Here is a 20,393-nt window from a genome sequence, read left to right on the forward strand (position 1 = left end):
ATGGTTTTACTAATTCCCTTAGTACATCCCCTGGCTGCAACTGTTTTCCTCCTTGCAGGCAGGCGGATAAATACAGTGTTTGGCTTTAGCTAAGCAGGATAGTAGCTAGCACATACAGCACCTCAGTGTAAATATCAAGAGGTCTCATTGTCCCAGCTCAGCCCTGCACTAGGGTGCTTGACAGGATTTGAGCATCACTAGCACTTAGATGAGTTCGCTTTGTTCAGTGCACTAACTGCACAACCACAGAAGGCAGCCCTGTAACCACTCTAGCAATGGGAGATTGGAAGCTTCTATCATTCAGCTATCACTATCACATCATTCATGCTGAAAATATTGGCCCAGCTATTTCTAATGATACAGATTTTTCACAGTTTCTTCTCTTCTACATCTGTTGACTTGAAACTATGAGACTCATATATATTAGTCTTGTAAGACAAGCTCGTTTGCCTCATCATGGAACTGTATCTTTTAAGATATTTTTCTTTTCGTTTTATACTACTACAGCCACCAAAATGGTGCCTTATAATTGAGCCAGAATTAGCTGAGATTAACAAGTGTGCTTTTCACTTGTTCTTATAAAAAGGAAAAATATTCCCTATATTAAAATAACGCAATAATTTGCAGGGAAGGAACATTACACGGGGACTTCTAATTTACAAACTTCCCACTGAAAATACTAACTCATGTGTCTGTTTGGTCTGTGCCAGGGGAAAAAGTTTTTGAGAGGAAGGAGATATCCATCCAAGTCCTTTAATTACTTCCTCTTGCCCTTCCCCACATGATCTGAAGTTTCTTGGAGCTATGGCAGAGTGAAACATTCTTAAACGGTCATATCTCCTTATGGAAAAAGATAGTTGCTATAGGAGCAGCAGGAATGAATGCGATTCCACTACAAGGCTTACCTTTTTCAAGGATTCACCAAAACCCAAGCAGGAAATATAGACTGAATAGACAGGACATGTGAATTCTTAGTGCTGATGTATGCTAGGTGAGGGGTAGGCAGGTGGGCAGATATTCCCAAACATGGATAGCTCCTTTTGAGCATGCCCTGGGGACGTGGAGACAACACAGCCACTGTCTGAGTCTCCACAATTCCTTCTTCTGATGTTCCAAGGAACAACAGTAGAAGCACAAATGGTCCCCACACCTCTGCATCGAGACACTGTATGGAGTGGTTAGGGTCCCAGACTAACCTGCAAAAACTTGGCATTTCAGTTACTTTTGGGTAAAGCAGCCTTAACAGGGTGTGCTGGGGAACTTAACCACCATTTATAGCATTGTTTCTATGGGAAAAACATGCTGTGCATTTTAAAAACTAATTTATGAGTGGATTTCAGAGCACAGCACAGGTGTAGATCAGAATTTATTTTTAAAAATCATTCCCATTCACGGTGGAATTAAATAAACACTTAAATATGATTACAAATCTTCTTGTTATTCCTTACACATTTTGTCTGTCAAATTTGTTTTTAGACATAAGTTTAACCAAAATTGCTAACTTTTGGTTCTCAGCATTTTCCTTCTAATTAATATGAGTTAATATTTGCTGAGATAATTTACAGTATTTTAGTTCATGGAGCCCTTTGACATATTTGAAGTCTTCACAACAACAGTGAGAACTGAGTGACTATTGTTTTTTCCCATTTTGTAAGTGAAGAAACTGAGGCTCAATGAATTTGGCTTACTTGGGATAATATAGGATTAAGCGAATAGAACGGGAAGTCATCCCAGGCCTGATGGCAAATGCCATGAGGCTCTTTCCACAACATCCCACTGTATTGTACAAACCTTCTGATCATTACAGAGCGAGAGAAATCAAATAGTGCTGCTTCACTAAAGGAAAGTCCTTGATGACTTTTTCCAACCAGAAGACTGTTAACAGGTTGCTTCATTAACTAACTGGAAGCCTTCCCCTTTCCTTATAATCAGCACTTGGCTCACTCTTGCACCACCTCCTTCCCTTAGCAATCAGCAGCATGCCTTTGATGCAGAGCTTGGGCATTTTCTGAAAGCAGAAGTATGTTTTTGATAATGAACTATTCAAAACAGCATTTAAACCAAGACCTTTGGGTTTTTAAACAGAGTCTTAAAGTCATTTACTTCCCTTTGAGCAATATCCACATCCTTCTACAGTTACCAATAGACAAAAGAAAATAGAAACATTTGCCTTCAGCAAATGTACTAAGAGGTCGCCCACAGACATGGATCCCAGTGTGGAAACCAATTGAAACAAAACAGACTAGAGTAAATGGATCAGTAGGGACACTGAGTATTATTAGCATGGTTTTGTTTTAGTCCTGAATCTAGTGTTTATTTCATGAGTAATCAATTGCTTTTTAAAAAATGTTCAAGAAAGGAAAATCTATAAGCAATTATAATAATCTATTCCATTATTTAACATTATTTAATATTACCATCAACAAGCTCTTTTTCATTACATTTATATTTCTGCAAATAAAACTGTATTTCTCAATCTTTTTATCTATGAGACTACCACATTAGAAATTCAGAGTTCCTCTTTAAATAAATACTTGATATTCCTTTTTTAAATGTGAGGACTTTTTATTATCCTCCCTTCATCTTCATTGACTGTTGTCTAGCACATAGCAGACATTTGATAAATAGTTTTTGATGGAATGAATGTTGACATTACTTATTAATTCAGTAAGTATTTGTTCATATCAAACTGTCAGTTCATACTACAAGAGATATTGGAGGCAGAAAAAACAATAAGGAAGTTATTGTTACAGAAGCCGCGACAAAGTGGTGACAACGATAGCCAATGAAGGAAAGAGATATTGCAAAAGCAGAATTAGCTTGATAATAGACTCTAGGGCCTAAAAAAAAGGGAACAATCTAAGATAATCAATCTTTTTGAGCTTCATTGACCACGATAGGGAAAAGTGTTAGGAAAGTGTTAGGTTAGGAAACATAGGATGAGAAGCAGCTTTTACGATGGAGAGATAATTATTTTTCAGACCCTTAAGCTTGGCGTACTAGTGGGACATCGAGGTGAAAATCTGGCAGTGGACTTTAAATGTGAAAGCGGAGCTCAGGGAAGGAGGCAGAGTGAGGCAATGATGCGGTGAGGCCTATCTTTACTGAGGTGTCTGCTATCCTGAAATTGCAGAAGATGGCCGTGGGAAAGAGCGCAGAAACAAGAGCAGTAGTGACACTGATGCTGCAGGGCAGAAGGAGGGAGGAGGGCCAGGGAAGGAGCAATCTGAGAGGCGGGAGGAGAAGCAGCAGAGCCGAGGGGCGTGGAAGCCAGAGGGAGACAAGCTGCCCAGGAGTTGCTAGGCAGCCGGCTGACAGGGAAGTGAGTGAGAAAATGCCACTGGGAAGGAGACCCAGGTGGCCTCTGCAGAACTGTCTCAGGAGATGATGGAAGCTAAAGGAGAAGCAAGGAAATCAAAGGTGAGGAGGTGAAAGGACCATGTGAAGACTCGGCTCTTGGATTGTTCAGAGGTTCCTGGAAAGAGCTGAGGGCTGTCTCAAGGATATTATTCCAGAATCCTGAGTCATATTCATCATTCTGAAGGTTTGCTGTCTTTTTTTCTTTAATCTTTTTTTTTTTTTTTGAGACGGAGTCTTGCTCTGTCACCAGGCTGGAGTGCAGTGGTGCGATCTCAGCTCACTGCAGCCTCCACCTCCCGGGTTCAAGTGATTCTCCTTCTTCAGCCTCCCAAGTAGCTGGGACTACAGGCACACACAACCATGCCCAGCTAATTTTTGTATTTTTAGTAGAGACAGTGTTTCACCATGTTGGCCAGGATGGTCTCCATCTCTTGACCTCGTGATCCTCCTGCCTTGGCCTCCCAAAGTGCTGGGATTACAGGCACGAGCCCCCGCACCTGGCCTTTCTTTAACTTTTTTGAAAAGTCTTTTACAATCCCTTTAAATCTCTCTTTCTTCCATTCTGTGACTGGATAATTGCCACATTTACTATTCTTTTCCTGTAGCATTTCTAAAGTTCCTTTCTTCCTCCTCAAGATATTCTTCTGTAGTTATTTCCTCCCTTGAATATTGCAACATTTTGAATATTGAACATTTTATCTACTATTTTCTTCTGCTCTAGACTATTTCCTATGACTATCTGCTTACCTCTTTGGAGATGGATTCCACTTACAACTATACGCCTATTTAAGTCTGGTTAGTTTGTATACTAAATCTTCTTCTTAGCCCTTCACAGTTTAGCCTAAAAGCTCTAAAAAGTGATAAAATTTATTATTGACCTTTCTAGTTGTTGTGTTTGCTTTCTAGACTTTACAGAACCAGCATAATTGATATTTACTAGGAATTGAGTTTAGGCAAATATAACCTTAGAGATGCAAGTAGTAAGCTTTGTGGCATTGCACATTTTTAAAATTAGCTTACTTTCTCTCCTTAAGAATTGTTTGTAGACAAATAATACCACAAAGTAATATTATCTAGTTTTCCATGTAATGTTTATCCATTTTTTAATAAAAGAATAGCAAACATGGCATTCTGGAAAATAGAAATGTGGCAATCTATTAGTTTTGAGCTTTGTAGCATATAGTTTCGCTTCTTTAAAAGACGCATGTAATGCCCTCTTTACATCCTTTCACATTTTTTCATCTTTCAGTGACACCTTTGTCCGTGTTACCAATCTCGTTGGCAAGAAAACCATCTGCAGCATGACGGGTGGGATGAAGGTGAAGGCTGACCAAGATGAATCCTTGCCATGAGCCACCATGTTGGCTGCCCAGGATGTGGCCCAGGATGTTGGCTGCCCAGGATATGCAACAAGCTGGGCATCACTGCCCTACAGATCAAACTCCAGGGCGCAGGAAGAAATAGGACAGAAACTCCTGGACCTGGGGCCCAGACAGCCCTCAGAGTCCCTGCCTGCTTGGGTATGAAGGTCGGGCAAATTGAGGATGTCACCCCCAACCCCTCTGTCAGCACTTGCAGCAAGGGGGGTCACCCTGGTCACCATCTGTGAACAGGACTCCTCAAATTATTGTTCTCTATTAATAAATGACCTTTATGTAAACTAAAAAAGGGATGCGTTGTGTATTATAGTACCAGGAAGATTGGGATTAATATTTCTACTACTGAAGTAGTTGGCACTTTGATTTTCCCTTCTTTAAAAGGAATATTTGAATTTTGTTTTTAAATAGTAACTTTGATTACTATTTTGTCTTTTGCAAGCACCCATGATTTTTCTTCAGTTTTTGGTCAATTTGACCAAGACACAGATAATGATGATTAGACATAGACAACCCTGAAATACTAAAAGTATGATATGGATAGTGAATACAGTATCTTAATAAGTACAAAAATGGCTAGATTGTACAAAGAATGCCTGGATTGTGCCCATATTATATAAATTCAGAAGTCTTTTGTAAATTTTTTCTCTGGGGAAAATTTCACAAAAGCACCCTCTTTCTACTTTGGATTAGCACTTAACAATTGTAAATGTTGATCTTTCACTTGTAAAGAGTAAAAAATCTTCCTTCCTTTTCCATCTCTGGAAACAGAAAAACGTTTTTTTAAAAATCAGCTGCAGAATATATTCCAAGCTAGTTAAAGATACAAGATTTTCTGAAGAGTAACTTGCAGCCAGGGTTATCATTGGTTCGTAGTTTACTCTTAGCATAAGCTAATGAATTTGAAATAAACCTGGCCCAAACATGTTAGGAGACAAAGCTCTATTATAACCCAGCTCTAAGCTATCATTTATTCACTGGGAAAAAAAAAAAAACAACAACAACAACTCAGGAAGAAGCTTGCCAACGAACCAGATGTCACCATCAGTAGACAATTATGTTCCACAGCTTGGCACCTGGGGCCCACAGTCATCATCCAAGAAGGAGGAGAAATAAAAAGTAGAACATTCTGGCAGACTCCAAACTGAAAGATTCTAAATGGCTCATGGAGAAAATGGAGGCTAAGGAGCTGCTTCTTTAATTCTCAGGAAGGAGACCCCAGAACTGAAACATGATCACTCTAGCTACTGAGGATGTCATGATCCTGGCAGATATAGCAGAGTCTACAAGGGCCTGGAGTGCTCCCAGGGGCTGGCTCTGGGAGCTGGCATGGCAGCATTTGTACACTGGAAGATTTACCACGTCACAGAGAAGATCTCATCTTTTAGGATGAATTACCGACCGAACTGAAAACGTTTCCTTCTTTGGCAAATTTTAAGGATTGAAAAGGACTTAGGATTTAGAGGTGATTTCGGTGAAGTACTGCCCAGAATGTACTGGACTGAACTGCATAAAATACATTTTCAAAATCTGCCTTATTCCGTAATTAATCTATGATTAAGAAATTGGAGATTTACATGGAGAATCTCATCAAGGCCTCCTTTTTCTCACCTGAGAAAAAAATGAACTCCCTCTTTTGAAATGCATTTCAACCCAAAGTAGACACTTTGCAATCCTCAGATGGTTCCAAAATGAAGAGCCTAATATGTATTTTCAACTTTTATGTAATCTAGGAATTAAGGACGTAAATGAAAGTTGAAATAACCAACTTTTAATAAAAGTTTTCTGAACATTTCTTTGTAAATAAAGATTCCACTTAAACGGAAACTGCCCATGTTCAGACAAAAATAAAATGTCTACATTAGATTTATTGGTTCAGCCTGTAACTAAACAGAACAACTAAAATATTGGTTAAGTAGAAACTGCTTTTTCCATTTTTCTCTGCCTTTATAAATCACCAAATCCTGCCAAACACAAAAGAGATTGTAACTTAATTTAAAGATTATGTTTATTGTTATGTTTAAAGATAATGTTTATGTGTGTATGGTTATCACATATTTCCATGGTCAAAACTGATTTTTATAAAATTGAGGAAATATTTTTATTAGTTTTGAATAGTTATTAATGTTTTGTTAGGATAGAGCTAACTGGCCCACTTAAATTAGTCTATGAATCTACAAATAGTTCTTCTCCACAAACAAACCTTACCAAATATCTTAAACTATATATACTACATTTAGGGCAAAGGGCAAGATTCTTCTTTATGTATGATATCTATAGTGCTAATTAACTAGTTAATTAATATATATTAAGTGATATAAACAAATTACATATTATATAATTTATTACATAACACATATTTAATTATACATTAATATTTGCCTAGAGTTTTGGGTTCCAGAGTCTATCTTTTAGACTTTTAATAGTTTTGATCATTCTTTCGTGATGAGGTAGCACATTAATTTGTTCTGGAAATGTGTTGCTTTTAACGGAGTGGTTTACTGATGTTTTGCTTTGGGAATCATTTTATTAAAGGTTAAAAACAAAACTATGAGCACATGTCCCACTGCCACCACCACCTCCTACTTCCTCTGCCTTTGGCCCTTCTTACCAGACTCTCCGCGGACATTACCAGAAAGAGCTTTCCTATGTATTTAAACGATACACGTGAATAATGGCATTCTAGTTTGCCTCTGATGTGAACAAACAGTACAATTCTCTGACGGTTATAAATGTTAGTGCTACCAGCCCGTGTGTCACTCTTGATCAATGGGAAATTGTTTTCCTAGTGACAGGAAACAACAAGCTGAGAATCAGAAGTGGTCTCTGGCCATGCCACCCTGAGTGTGCCCAGTCTCCTTGGAGAATTAGAAGTCCCCAATTCTATTGCAGGATTTGCATGATTGGATAGATAGCCTCTCTGCATCTGAGTTCCCTCAATTTTCATGAATCATTGTTATTCCTGTCCCTGGTTCTCATCAGAGAGATAATAAATTCCATTCTCAGGACTGTGGAGAGCTACGACCCTTCTGCAGACCTGTGCAAATTGAGAAGGCATTAGCGACAAGCAACAAAGCAGTCCCTTTGTCTTGTTGCTGAAGCTTCTGCACTCCCACACTCTTTCTGACACCTATCTGTCCTATTTCTAAAGTGGCAGGAAAAATGCCTGGAGTTAAGGGCCACACTCATTGCCAGCTCCAGCTGAATAACTTGGAACGGACGGAAAAATAAAGAAGTGATTTCTGTCTTCCTCGGCTCTCACAGGAGGTCTATGGTACTCTCTCAAGGTCAAGGAGAGAACTGAAGTGGGTGGAGAATTTCTGCAGAACACTTCAAGGCCCTTTGAAAACTGAAAGGGACATACTTTTATAATAGTCCATGCCGTACTGTAAACTCCTCTGCAAAGTTTCTTGACAGAAATGATGACTTTGATTCCTAGAGCTCAGATAAATTATCAAGACACAGTAGGAAAAAGGGTAAAATAAAAGAGAAAAATTTTCATCATTGATGTCAGCTTTTAGAAAATATTTGATTTAAGGAATATCTACTCTTAATTTGAGGATCCCTGGTCAATTTCTTTCTATAATTTATAATCCAAACTGATACTTGCAGTTCTGCTTCTATATAGCCCAACATGTTTTAGTAGGAAAGAGGAAATCCAAAGGAAAGTTCGGATAGCACTATATGCTCCAACGTTTCCTGGCATTAGGAAAGAGACTTTCTCAATTTTTCAGCTTCTTACCCTGCAGAATGGAAGCAATTAGTTAGCATAAATGCAGGGAATTCTCCATAGCATTCCCTGCTATGTAGAAAGAAGTAGAAATCAAGAGACCTGGGTTTGTTTCCAACTCATTACTAACCATCTGTATGCCATTGGGAAAGTCATATAACCTCCCCAGATTCTAATGTATTACTCTATAAAATAAAATAAGTGGCTTATTTATTCATTTGAAAACATTTGTTAAGCACTTAGTAGACTGAGGCACTGTGCTAGGCTCTGGAAATAAAAAGCTAAATAAGACACTGTCCTTGCCTTCACAGAGCATGCAGTCAAGAAGGAAGGGACAGAAGCATAAACAAGTGCAGGAAAGGGTAGATGTTGTCATGAGAAAGTTGAAGAGACCCAGGACAAGCAAAGGAGGCATATTGGTTGGAGTGGGCAGAAAGTAATTTCTAGGGTTTGTGCATCTAAAGTCAGGACTTTAAAAAAAAAAGAGGATTTGTCAAGAAGAACTCAGAAGAACAGTGAGTTGGAGGATGCCAAAGGAATTTCCAAGAACAAGAATTACTAAGAGGAAAAACACAGGGGTATAGAACAGTCTGGCCTGATAGGAAAACCACAGGGTTCAGTGGAGACACAGAAGTTAGGAGCCAGATGGTGGAGTATACTAAGGAGTTTGGCACAGGTATGACCTTTAGTATATAGGCATGACCTTGAGTCTATGGCATAAGCTTCAATCTATAGCCATAACCTTCAGTCTATGGGCATAGACTAGAGGCATGGCCTTTAATCTAAGAGTGTAACCTCTAGTCTGTGGGCACGACCTTTCAATATGGTCAAGCAGAGCAGATTTATATGATCACTCTTGCAAAAAATATGGAGGATGCTGAAAGGGACGATTAAAAGGGGGCATTGTCTTAACTTATCCGCAAACCCTTCTAGGAGAAGCTGCCCCACCCACTGCCCCTGCTGAACGCAAATGCGCTATATTGTCTACCATGTGACACCACCCTTCACTACACATGATTGGGTCAGGTACAGGTACCTAATGCAAGCATGGCAAATCTTAGCTCTGGATGAAGTGACTTAAAAAGATGAGCTATATTGAGAGTCCACACTTGGGCAAAACTCAGAGAGCAGTATCATGAGTATTGATAAGGTTCTAGAGAAATGGGAACCCTCAGGCACTATGGGTAGAAATGTAAATTGGTAAGCCGTTCTGGAGATTAAGTTGGCTATATTTAGTACAATTAATTATGCATATATCCAGCAATCCAATCTTGTTTCTGTATATGTAAAGCAGAAGATGAATGCGACTAATTGTGACATTCTCCCTTAACAAGTCCATAAATGGACACATACAAGGTTGCTTGTTGTGGTATTGTTTTGAGAACAGGGAATTGGAGGCCACACAGACATCTACCACTATGAGAAAGGATAAGTAAAATATGATGGATGCATACACCAAAATAACCTGTAGCGAGCAGAACTAGATGTGTACAGAGAAACATGAAGTGTGAAAACAGTGTTGAGTAAAAAAAAATAGAGCTATAATATAGCATCATTTATATAGATTTTAAATGGAGACCTACACAAAGCAACACTATATATTTTTCAAAAACACATACTAGCCAAGGATATATATCACACATATGACAGTCAATGCTTTTGATGGAAATGGAAGTGGGAAATAGTCAGGATAAGAGAGAGAAAAAAACAAATAATTAATGTGGCCTTGTTTAAACGAATTATAGTGTGTCTGAGTAGAATGAATGCAATTCCATATACTTGTGGTCAGGAAGGAAAAGTAAAATGTGAGTTTACAGAGTCATATTCTCTCTTTAAAAACTAAGAAACAAGGCAAAAGTTTGCATTTCTAATGAGTTAGAAAGGGGTGTGGCTAAGTCACATTTATGATAAGATATCAGGATGAAGATCTGCAAATTTGCAAATTCTTGCTTCTGGTCTGCAGAACCTTTTTAAAGGCAGAGCCACCCTCTAGCTCCCATTTTCTTGAGGTCCAACCATTTTGTAGCTTTTGAATAGTTCTCTTGTTCGTGCACTCAAAGGAACCAATATATATATTTTTTAACGTACCAGGAACATGACCAGAGTCAGAGACACCTGTCAGGACATTGCTATAACCATCCAAAGAAGTGTGAATAACCCAGCAGTGGGGGTGGGGGTGGAGGTCGGCACTAGAGATACAGATTCAGGGATCAAAAGATGAGAGAAGATTGTTGAAGATGTGAATGAGTGAGATCATGGTTATAAATGTGGAGAGGAGGGGAGAGTGTAAGACTTGTGTAAAGAGGAGCCACAGAAGAGACTGAAGAAGAACCAGCTGAAGAGAGGAACCAACAAAAGGGACTGAAAGGGAACAGCTGGAGAGGGAGAAGCTCTAGGAAGGAATGCCATTATGGAGACCAAAAAAGACGAAAGGAGCGGCCAATTTGATTATTTACTGCTAAACCATCAACTAAGTTGAGAAACAGAAAGGTTCCATGGAACTTCCAATTGCAAGACCATGGTGACCTTTCCCAATAAAGTTTTTGTGCTGTGGTAATAGCAGGAGTCAGTCCAGGGAGTCAAGAGTAAATGGGATGCCACTCTGGCTAGTGCCCAGGATGAAGCTGGTTTATCCCTCCCCAAAGGGCAAAGCCCAGCCCACTGGTTTTCCTATGACAACACAAGGGAGAAAAACAACTGACAGTAAATAGAATATAGTGAGATTAAATTAAATGAAATAAAGATGCTTTTTAACATAAAAATGACATCAAAATTATTTTAAGCGTAACTGGGAGATGAAGCATTGAAGACAGTCAATGTAGACTGTCCTTTATGGGTTTTGGCTAGGAAAGTTGCACTTCAGGTCTAAGCCTCTTCCAATTCTAATAGTCAATAATTATAGCTCATAAACTATAGTCCATGAACATAAAAATAACTTGATGTTAAAGAGCTAAATAACTTACTTCTCTATTTTAGGCTGCTTGTTGTAGAAGGAATCTGTGCTTATTGTAAATTTAAGCAATGCAGAAATATATAAAGTCAAAATTAAGTCCTCTCTTTCACATCTACCTCACCCTAATCTCAATCCCCAGAGACACCATATTTTCCAGGCACGTGCAAACATATATATGTACGTAATTTTTAATATAATGGATTAATTATATTTTTTGGACATTTTGTCTATAGACATGAGTGATACTAAAAAAATTAAACAATCAGTGTGATGGGGTAGCAGCTAATCAGAATGGTTGTCAGTGCTAAGCAGCTGGGTTGAGAGGTGTGCCATATTAGATTTAACCAGACCCAGCAGAGGAGCAGGAGGCCTGGCATGGTGGTGGGAGCTGCACCTCAGTGTCTAGCCACAGCTACACGGCCTCTGAGTTTTACTCTGACTCTCCAAGATTTTTCTATAAGGCACATGATATGCTTTAATAAATTCCCCTTTTTACTTAAACTAGTCAGAGTAGCTTGTTTTTTGCAAGCAGAAACCACAGAGGAATATAAAAAGAATTAAAAGTCAGGTTTTCATCCCGTTTAAACCCAGAATTTTGATCACCAGCAAATTTTGTGATCTGTAACGATCTGCATGGCAGTAACCAAATCCCAAAGACTGGTATCTCTCTTTCCTCTTTTTTTCCACATAAAGAGTTGACCTCTGGCAGCTGTTGAGTGCCAGACCCTAGGGGGAGATTGATCTATAATCAGGACAGCTCTTTTGCACAAAATAATTTCCTTCCTTTAAATTTTTCTTTAAATACACATTACCTTATTTTAGATTTTTTCTTTTGTAGTTTAAAAAGAAAAAGCAATCAAGAGAAAAATAAAGTAAGATCTTCATTTGCATATGTCTACTCTGGAGGAAAAATATACTCTTTTTTCATTTCTTTCTTGATTACATCAGCAAAAGGCATTTAGATGACAGTGTTTTCAAATTAGTGCTTCAGGTCCTGATTATTTTTGAAGTCTTCATGAAATATTATTTAAAGAAGGAAGATTTCTAAATTCTGTCAAATATACCAACTATGCATAAGTTAATGCTAAGAAAATAAATATTTTAATTTTTGATGTAATATAATACACTGAGAATTGTTCTATACATGAAACAAGAAGGAAGGGAGCATTCCAAGTGCGGAAATATATTTCATATGTTCGTTGTCTCTGGTTTGATATATGCATAACTATATTGCATTCTAGGAGCAGCTAATTTCCATATAAAGTGTAGCGCCTTTCAATTTTACTATGTCTTGTGTACAGAGGAAGCTTTGATTTGTGTGCCCTAGGCTAGATCAGAGAATGCATAATTTTCTTTAAGTTCCTTTCTGTCATGCACAATTGGTGAGTTCCAGCACTGATTATAACATGGATGTTTAGAAAGACATTACCCAAAAGGGAAAAAAATAAGATAAATTGCATTAAGAAAGGCTAGCAAAATCAAAGAAAAATGATCAGAGAGAACCTGATGGCAATCCTCCCGAATTGTACACATTCGGGCATTGAGGGGCAATGAACCTTGGCCTATTGCGGTGATTATAACAGCTATTTCAAGCCTAATAGAAGACATGAAATTCTACACTCATATCAAAGCATCTGCCATCATTTGGTCCTTCTGTGATGGCTACTGCACATTGGTAACCATCTTCTTTGTAGAACTGAAGGTGGACCAGCTGAGCTCACATGAGGTGTGACTTGTGCAGTAGCAGAAGACCTCACCTCCAAATATTTCCTCACTGACATTCATGAAGTTTTATCCTTCAATTCCTTTTGATGATGTGTGCTTTTGAAGTGGATTAATGAATTCTGTTACCTGGAAGAATAAAATCAAGTACTCATCCAGTATCAGCCTATGCTATAACCTAATTATTTTACCCGATTACCATTTAATGGAAAGAGAGGCAAACTAGGAATGGGGAGTTCTGAGTTCTAGTCCCTGCTCCGTGGCTGTGCACCTCTGGGAAAATCACTTCTCTCCTTTAGTCTTTGTGTTCATCTTTAAAATGATGAGATGATAGTAAAGGTCTCTCCTAGTTAGGAAATTCTGACTTCGTGACTAGATTATTACCATTTTAACTTAACACCCTAAAGGAATGGAAAAAAGAAGCAAAATTTTGATGGATTTGGGAATGAGAGAAGGAAAATAGGAGGTAAGTCATTCCCAGGCCAAAAGTGAGTAGAGATTTGTTAGGGAAGAGATATAAGCATTGTATTAAAATTGGGGAAGAAAACAAACTTTTGATTCTACATCTGAGTCACATATTTTTGAAATATTTGTGTAATACTAAAAACATTGGATTTGATTTGCTTTTTAAAAAACTTGTATTGACGTGGATTTATTAGTATAATTATAAAAATATATTTTTTATAATTATACTAATAACAACCTGATTACTATACCTCCTACAAGATAACTATTGTTAATAATTTGGAGTTTCTTCCTGCAGACTTATTTTTATGCCTATTACCATTAGTAAGGTTTTTTGTTTGTTTGTTTTTTGTTTTTTTGGTGTGCGCTTTTATTCAGCTGGTCTCAGGTCAGTGTACAGGTAAGCCCTGGCTGCTTCCACTCACTCCGAGGGAGACCAAAAGCCTTCATACATCTCAAGCTGGGGGACAAAAATGTGGGGCCACAAAGGCTGATCATTCAAAATAAAATAAAATAAAATAAGTATTAAGGCAAAGATTAAAAAACTTTTGCATTACATAATTTACACGAAAGCGATGCTATCACCTCCCGTGTGTGGACTCGGGAGAGGACTGGGTCATTCTCTTCAGAGAGAAGTGGGGTGGCTTTCAGGAGGGCAAGGGACTTCCTGTAACAATGCATCTCACGATATTTGGAATGACGATTACAAAAAGAACAATGTACAATCAAAGTCCTCGGCCACATGGTAGATCTTTGGGGGATGCTGGCTCCAACCAACCGCTGTCACCTTCACCGTTCCAGTTTTTAAATCCTGAGTCAAGCCAAAACAAACAAACAAACAAAAACAAAAAACAAACAAAGCCATGCCAATCTCATCTTGTTTTCAGCGCAAGTTAGGTTTTGGTAAGAAAGGGTGTAATGCAAGTAAATCACAGTCCACCTAGGAGCATTTGCAGTGGACGATGGAGGAGCAGGACTTGTCCTACTCCTGCTTGCTGATCCCCACCTGCTGGAAGGTGGACATCGAGGCCAGGATGGAGCAGCCAATCCACACGGAGTGCTTGCGCTGGCGGGGAGCAATGATCTTGATCTTCATTGTGCTGGGCGCCAGGGCGGTGATCTCCTTCTACATCCTGTCTGTGATGCCAGGGTACATGGTGGTGCCGCCAGACAGCACTGTGTTGGCGTACAGGTCTTTGTGGATGTCCACCTCACACTTCATGATGGAGTTGAAGTTAGGGTCATGGATGCCACAGGACTGCATGCCCAGGAAGGAAGGCTAGAAGAGTGCCTCAGGGCAGCAGAACCGCTCATTGCCAATGATGATGACCTGGCCATCTGGCAGCTCACAGCTCTTCTCCAGGGAGGAGCTGGAGGCCGCCATGGCCATCTCCTGCTCAAAGTCCAGGGCTACATAGCACAGCTGCTCCTTGATGTCATGCACGATTTCCCGCTGGGCATGGTGGTGAAGCTGTAGCTGCTCTCAATGAGGATCTTCTTCAGGGAGTCAGGTGCTGGCCAGCCAGGTCCAGACGCAGGATGGCGTGGGGAGGGTGTACCCCTCCTAGATGGACACAGTGTGTGTGACCCCGTCACCGGAGTCCATCACGATGCCAGTGGTACTGCCAGAGGCGTACAGGGACAGCACGGCCTGGATGCCACATACATGGCTGGGGTGTTGAAGGTCTCAAACATGATGAACTGGGTCAACTTCTCCCGGTTGGGCTTGGGGTTCGGGGGGCCTCCGTCAGCAGCACGCGGTGCTCCTTGGCAGCCACACGCAGCTCGTTGGAGGTGTGGTGCCAGATCTTCTCCATGTCGCCCCAGTTGGTGACGTTGCCATGCTCCATGGGGTACTTCAGGGTCAGGATGCCTCTCTTGCTCTGGGTCTCCTTGCCCACCATCACTCCCTGGTGCCTGGGGCGCTCCACAATGGAGGGGAAGACTGCCCGGGGGGCCTTGCGCATGCCCGAGCAGTTGTCAACGACAAGCGCAGTGTGGTGATAGCATCATCCATGGTGAGCTGGCAGCGGGTGTGAACTGACGACGCAGCGGCGAGGGCGAGGCTCTGTGCTCGCGGGGCATAGGCGGTCTCAGCAGTGTAAGGAGGTTTATATATATTTCTACAACATCTCCCCTACCACTACAGAAACTTGCTCCCTTTCTTTCTTCCTTCCTTTCTTCCTTCCTTCCTTCCTTCCTTCCTTCTCTCCTTCCTTCCTTCCTTCTTTCCTTCCTTCCTTTTCTTTTTTCTTTTCTTTCTTTGTTTCTTTTCTTTCTCTTTCTTTCCTTCCTTCCTTCCTTCTTCCTTCTTTCCTTCTTCCCTCCCTTCCTTCCTTCCTTCCTTTTTTTTTTTTTTTTTTTTTTTTTTTTTTTTTTTTGACAGAGTTTCACTCTTGTCACCCAGATTGGAGTGCAATGGCATGACCTTGGCTCACTGCAGCCTCCACCTCCCAGGTTCAAGTGATCCTCCTGCCTTAGCCTCCCTAGGAGCTGGAATTACAGACGTGCACCACCAAGCCTGGCTAATTTTTGTATTGTTAGAAGAAACAGGGTTTCACCTTGTTGACCAGGCTGGTCTGGAACTGCTGACCTCAGGTGACCCACCTGCATTGGGCTCCCAAAGTGCTGGGATTATAGGCGTGAGCCACTGTGCCTGGCCTCCTTTTCATTTAATACTATAGTAGTGTGATCCTCTTTGCCTATTACATAAAATACATCAGGTGAACATCCTTGTACGTATGTTTCTGACACACTTTAGCAAGCTTGTCTGCAGGATAGATTTCAGAGAGTGAGATGGCCTGGCCAGGCACACACACTTTAAAGCATGTCAGCTATTACCTGCCTTAGCCCTGTTTCCAGAGGGCTTGTGATGAGGTCTTATGCCTACTTTCTGAGGAGCATGATCCCAGGGAGCAGGAATGAGAGATAAGAGTGAAGAGGGGAAGAAGGGAGAGTCAATACTAAAAGGCCTTAGTGAGCTGGTTGCTGCTTTTATTTTATTTTATTGACATTATTTTTTAAATAAAGTTTTCATAGTCTTTAATTGGTTATTTTGCTGGTTATTAGTTAATAAATTGGCAACGCAAGGAGGGGCCATGGGCGAGCCCCCAGCCAGGCTCCCAGGTCCAGGCTCAGGCAAGGATGGATGCTGCTTTTAGTTGCCTGGTTGCTTAATCCCACAGGAACTTCTGTGAAGCCAAAGGAAATATGTCTCAAGACTGTCAGAGAAGCCATATGAAATGTATTTCAGGACCATTCACTGTGGTAAGGAGGGGAGAGTGGGAAAGGCAGAAGCCTTTATCCATCAGGTCTGTCTCCCACTTATCAAAGGTTTGCCCGTGAGTTGTTCATTCTTCAGCACTCTGGTTTTTGCACATGTGTCGGCCCTTGAACACGTTCCTTTGGAGTCCATGTGGGTCATCCAAGAAGCCTGGGAGTGGGGCAGGAGATAAGTCCACTTGCTTTTGTGTGAAGCCCACCTGAGTCCACATTAAACCCCTGCAGTCATGACTGGAATGAGACATAAGTGTTGTCAAGGAGATCTGAAGTGGTACATAAAAGATTTCAGATACACAAACAACCTGTCTCACAAAATGATACCAATTTACACTTTCATCAATCATGCAAAAGTGGCTTCTTTCTTTTCTTTAACAACAGTGGATCTTGTCAATAACCTGCCAATATGGTGGGTAAATATGGAAGTGTTTTCTTCTGTTGTGCATTTCTGTGCTATTGAGGTTGAATATCTTTGCAAATGTTTATTAGCCTTTGTATTTTGTCTTTTGTGAATTGTCTACTATATTCTTTGGCTTTTTTTCTATTAGGTGGTGCTTTAAGGCTTTTTTTAAACAGAGAAGACTATTTTGTGAAGTTCATGTTCATGAAGTTTTATAAGTACTTTCCTTAATAATCTAAAATATGAATATGCTGTTTTCCACTTGCCCAATTTCTAATACTTAGTGTGAACTGAAGACAGTAGTTAGTCACATATGTGTTCTTTATATTAGCAAAATTACTGTTTTTTTCAGTATTAGACTCAGAGCACAATATTCCATAGGTAATAGCATACATGATTTTTATTTAATTATGAATGCATTTACTTACAAATGCTTTCCAGAACAAAGTCACGCTTTAAGCTCGTCCTTCCCTTTTTTGTCCCTTGGGATAATGATTGCGTAGTCTCTTTTTTTCCTTGCAGAGAAGTCTTTTATCCTGTCATAGTCAACTTCATTCTTATTTGCTACTTGTTAAATGGCTTCTGAAAGAATACAAGGACTTTTCTATAACCTGCTCATGATTTCACTTCAGAACTAATAGTGCAACTGCCACATACAATCTTGTCATTCAGCTATCAACCAACCAAGGTCTTCTTGGTTTTATCCCTTGTTTTACAAACCTAACTTTTGTTCTTTTCTGCTATTTCCATTGTGATTATAAAGGATTAAGAGCCTGGAGTTTCAAGGGATGTACATTCATTGCAGTAATATTGCAGAAGATAAAAACAGAGGAAGCTACAATATGTTTTTATAAGTCTGTGTGTGTGTGTGTGTGTGTATGTGTAATTCCAAGTATATTATGAGATGAACCTGATTTTCTAATTATTGGTCAAAACAAAACACTAGAGTAAATAATTATACGGGTACCATTTTTTAAAAGTAAGTACATTTCTAATAGCATGCGTCGTAGGTAAATCTTTCTTTGATAAATAGCATCTGTGACTATTTCCTTTTCATGGCCTAAAGAGGTTGGTTTTGACTCAGGGAAAGATGACTCTACCTCTAACTCCAGGTATCACCTTACTTGGTGTAAGGGTAATTCCATCTTTCTTATCTATTTTTTGTTCAAGAATGAACTGTGTCCTAATTCTGACTAATAAGACAAAAGGGACTTTATGCTGAGGGACTTCCAGGAAGAATTTCCTTCCTCCTGACAAGGAGCCAGAGGGAGAAACTTTCTCTCTTTTTCTCTGTGTGCTGTCATGTCTGGATATTATGCCTAATATGACTGTAGTTAATTCACTGGCAATTTGCAGATGAAGCCAATACTGAGAATAACAGAATGGGGACATGAAAATAACCTAGGTTTTTGACGATGTCATTGAGGCTGAAGTCTATGCTACTTCTAGATTTCCTGTGCAACAATACATCTTCTTCTTGCTGGAACCAGATTGAGTTGGGATTCCTCTGTATTACAAACCAACGCACCTTACGAAATCAGCTTCCTTCCTCACAGGGACAGAGAATGTAGGCTCAGTCTGAAGGAATATATAGGCACCCTTTTTCTTTCAAGGTTCAGAGAGCCCATTTACTGAATCTGGCATATCACAAAGCTTGCAGAGAATAGAGTTTTCACACTTTTTCAAGGTAAGACCACAAGACTCACATTCTGTTACTTACGGGCTATGTTACTTGGGCAAATCACTCGAAGTCTCTGAGCCTCAGTTTTGGCATGTTTTTCAGGTGTGGTGGCATGCACCTGTAATTCCAGCTACCTGGGAGGCTGAGGCTGCAGTGAGCAGAGATTGCACCACTGCACTCCAGCCTGGGCAACAGAGCAAGACTCCATCTCTCTCTCTATATATATATATATGTGTGTTTGTGTGCGTGTGTGTGTATGTATGTATATATATAGTTATAAAGTGTTTCCTCAAATCCAAGATTCTGTCAATTGTAAGGCCCTCTGTTAAGAAACAAAACAATGCTGCCAATTAAACTATGCCTTAACATTGTGCGTTCGTCATCTTTTGACTTTGATTTTTTCCCCATGTATTCCAGGGGACTTGGCAATACCTCCTTCAGTTGCACTGTTTGGCATGTGGTAGGCAGTTCTGCTGTATGTATCTGTGTGGGGGAAGCAGAACATAACTCAGCTTTGTCCACTTGTGGGGTCTTCCTTTCTTAAGTTCCATGAAGTACTTGGTGGTTGCTTTGCAATCAGATGGAGTTATGGTTATTTCTCCAGCAGTGAATATTTGCTTTATCAATATCAAATTTATGTCCCACTGTTTTGTTTCTATTCATTTCTCTGTACACAAAATCTTTTTATTTCAATGTCAAATTATGCTATAATCTTTTAAAATACATTCAAAAACCACAAACTCAATATGAGTAGTAAAACCGCACACTATCAGCAGTAAGATGTCAAATGTAAAAACTTGTGTCTTAGAATTAAAACAGGGTATTTATGAAATGACTGTGGTAGAGATGAAAGAGGCAAGTAACAGGGATATATTCAAGCTTTTCTATTGTCCACTTTTTGAGGGAGAAGGTTCAAGTAATTGTATAAAGAATTTCAAAACGAATGTAGGTAAGTGATAGAATAAAGACAGTTTAAAGAAAGATACCGGTTTTTCTTTTTTCTTCTACTACATTAACAGAGACTCAGAAAACGAACAATATTCAATTTGGTGCAGAAAAAGAGAAACAGACATTTTCATTTTCTGCAAGTATTAATTTTTATAGAAAGAAGATCTGAGGCCCGCCTTACTTTCTTTTTTGTCTGGATATCTGACAGAATAATCTCTTTAACCTAATTTCTTGCTCTAATAGAAAAATACAGAAAAGTAGAGGTAATGAGGTAGAGAAAATATTAATAACTGGCACTAGGATTCTCAGGGAGAAAACAGTCTTTGGAAAGGTGCTCTCAGAGATGTTTGTAACAGAAGGTGCTCTCTACCCTCACCCCAGGATCTGGGTCTTGGCAGGTGCCATGGCTTTGAAGGGAGGGAAAGCTACTCTTTGTGAGGCAAGACGAGGGATGTTTTACTTCTAAAGGAAGGAAGAAA

General features: G+C 39.7%; 1 pseudogene; it reads right to left on the reverse strand.

Moving 5' to 3' along the window:
• Positions 1-14,546: 14,546 nt before the first annotated feature.
• On the reverse strand, positions 14,547-15,623 carry LOC112622623 (annotated as a pseudogene).
• Between the last annotated feature and the right edge of the window lie 4,770 nt (positions 15,624-20,393).

The sequence above is a fragment of the Theropithecus gelada genome, chromosome 4 (assembly GCF_003255815.1).
Source record: "Theropithecus gelada isolate Dixy chromosome 4, Tgel_1.0, whole genome shotgun sequence".
Lineage (NCBI taxonomy): Eukaryota > Metazoa > Chordata > Mammalia > Primates > Cercopithecidae > Theropithecus > Theropithecus gelada.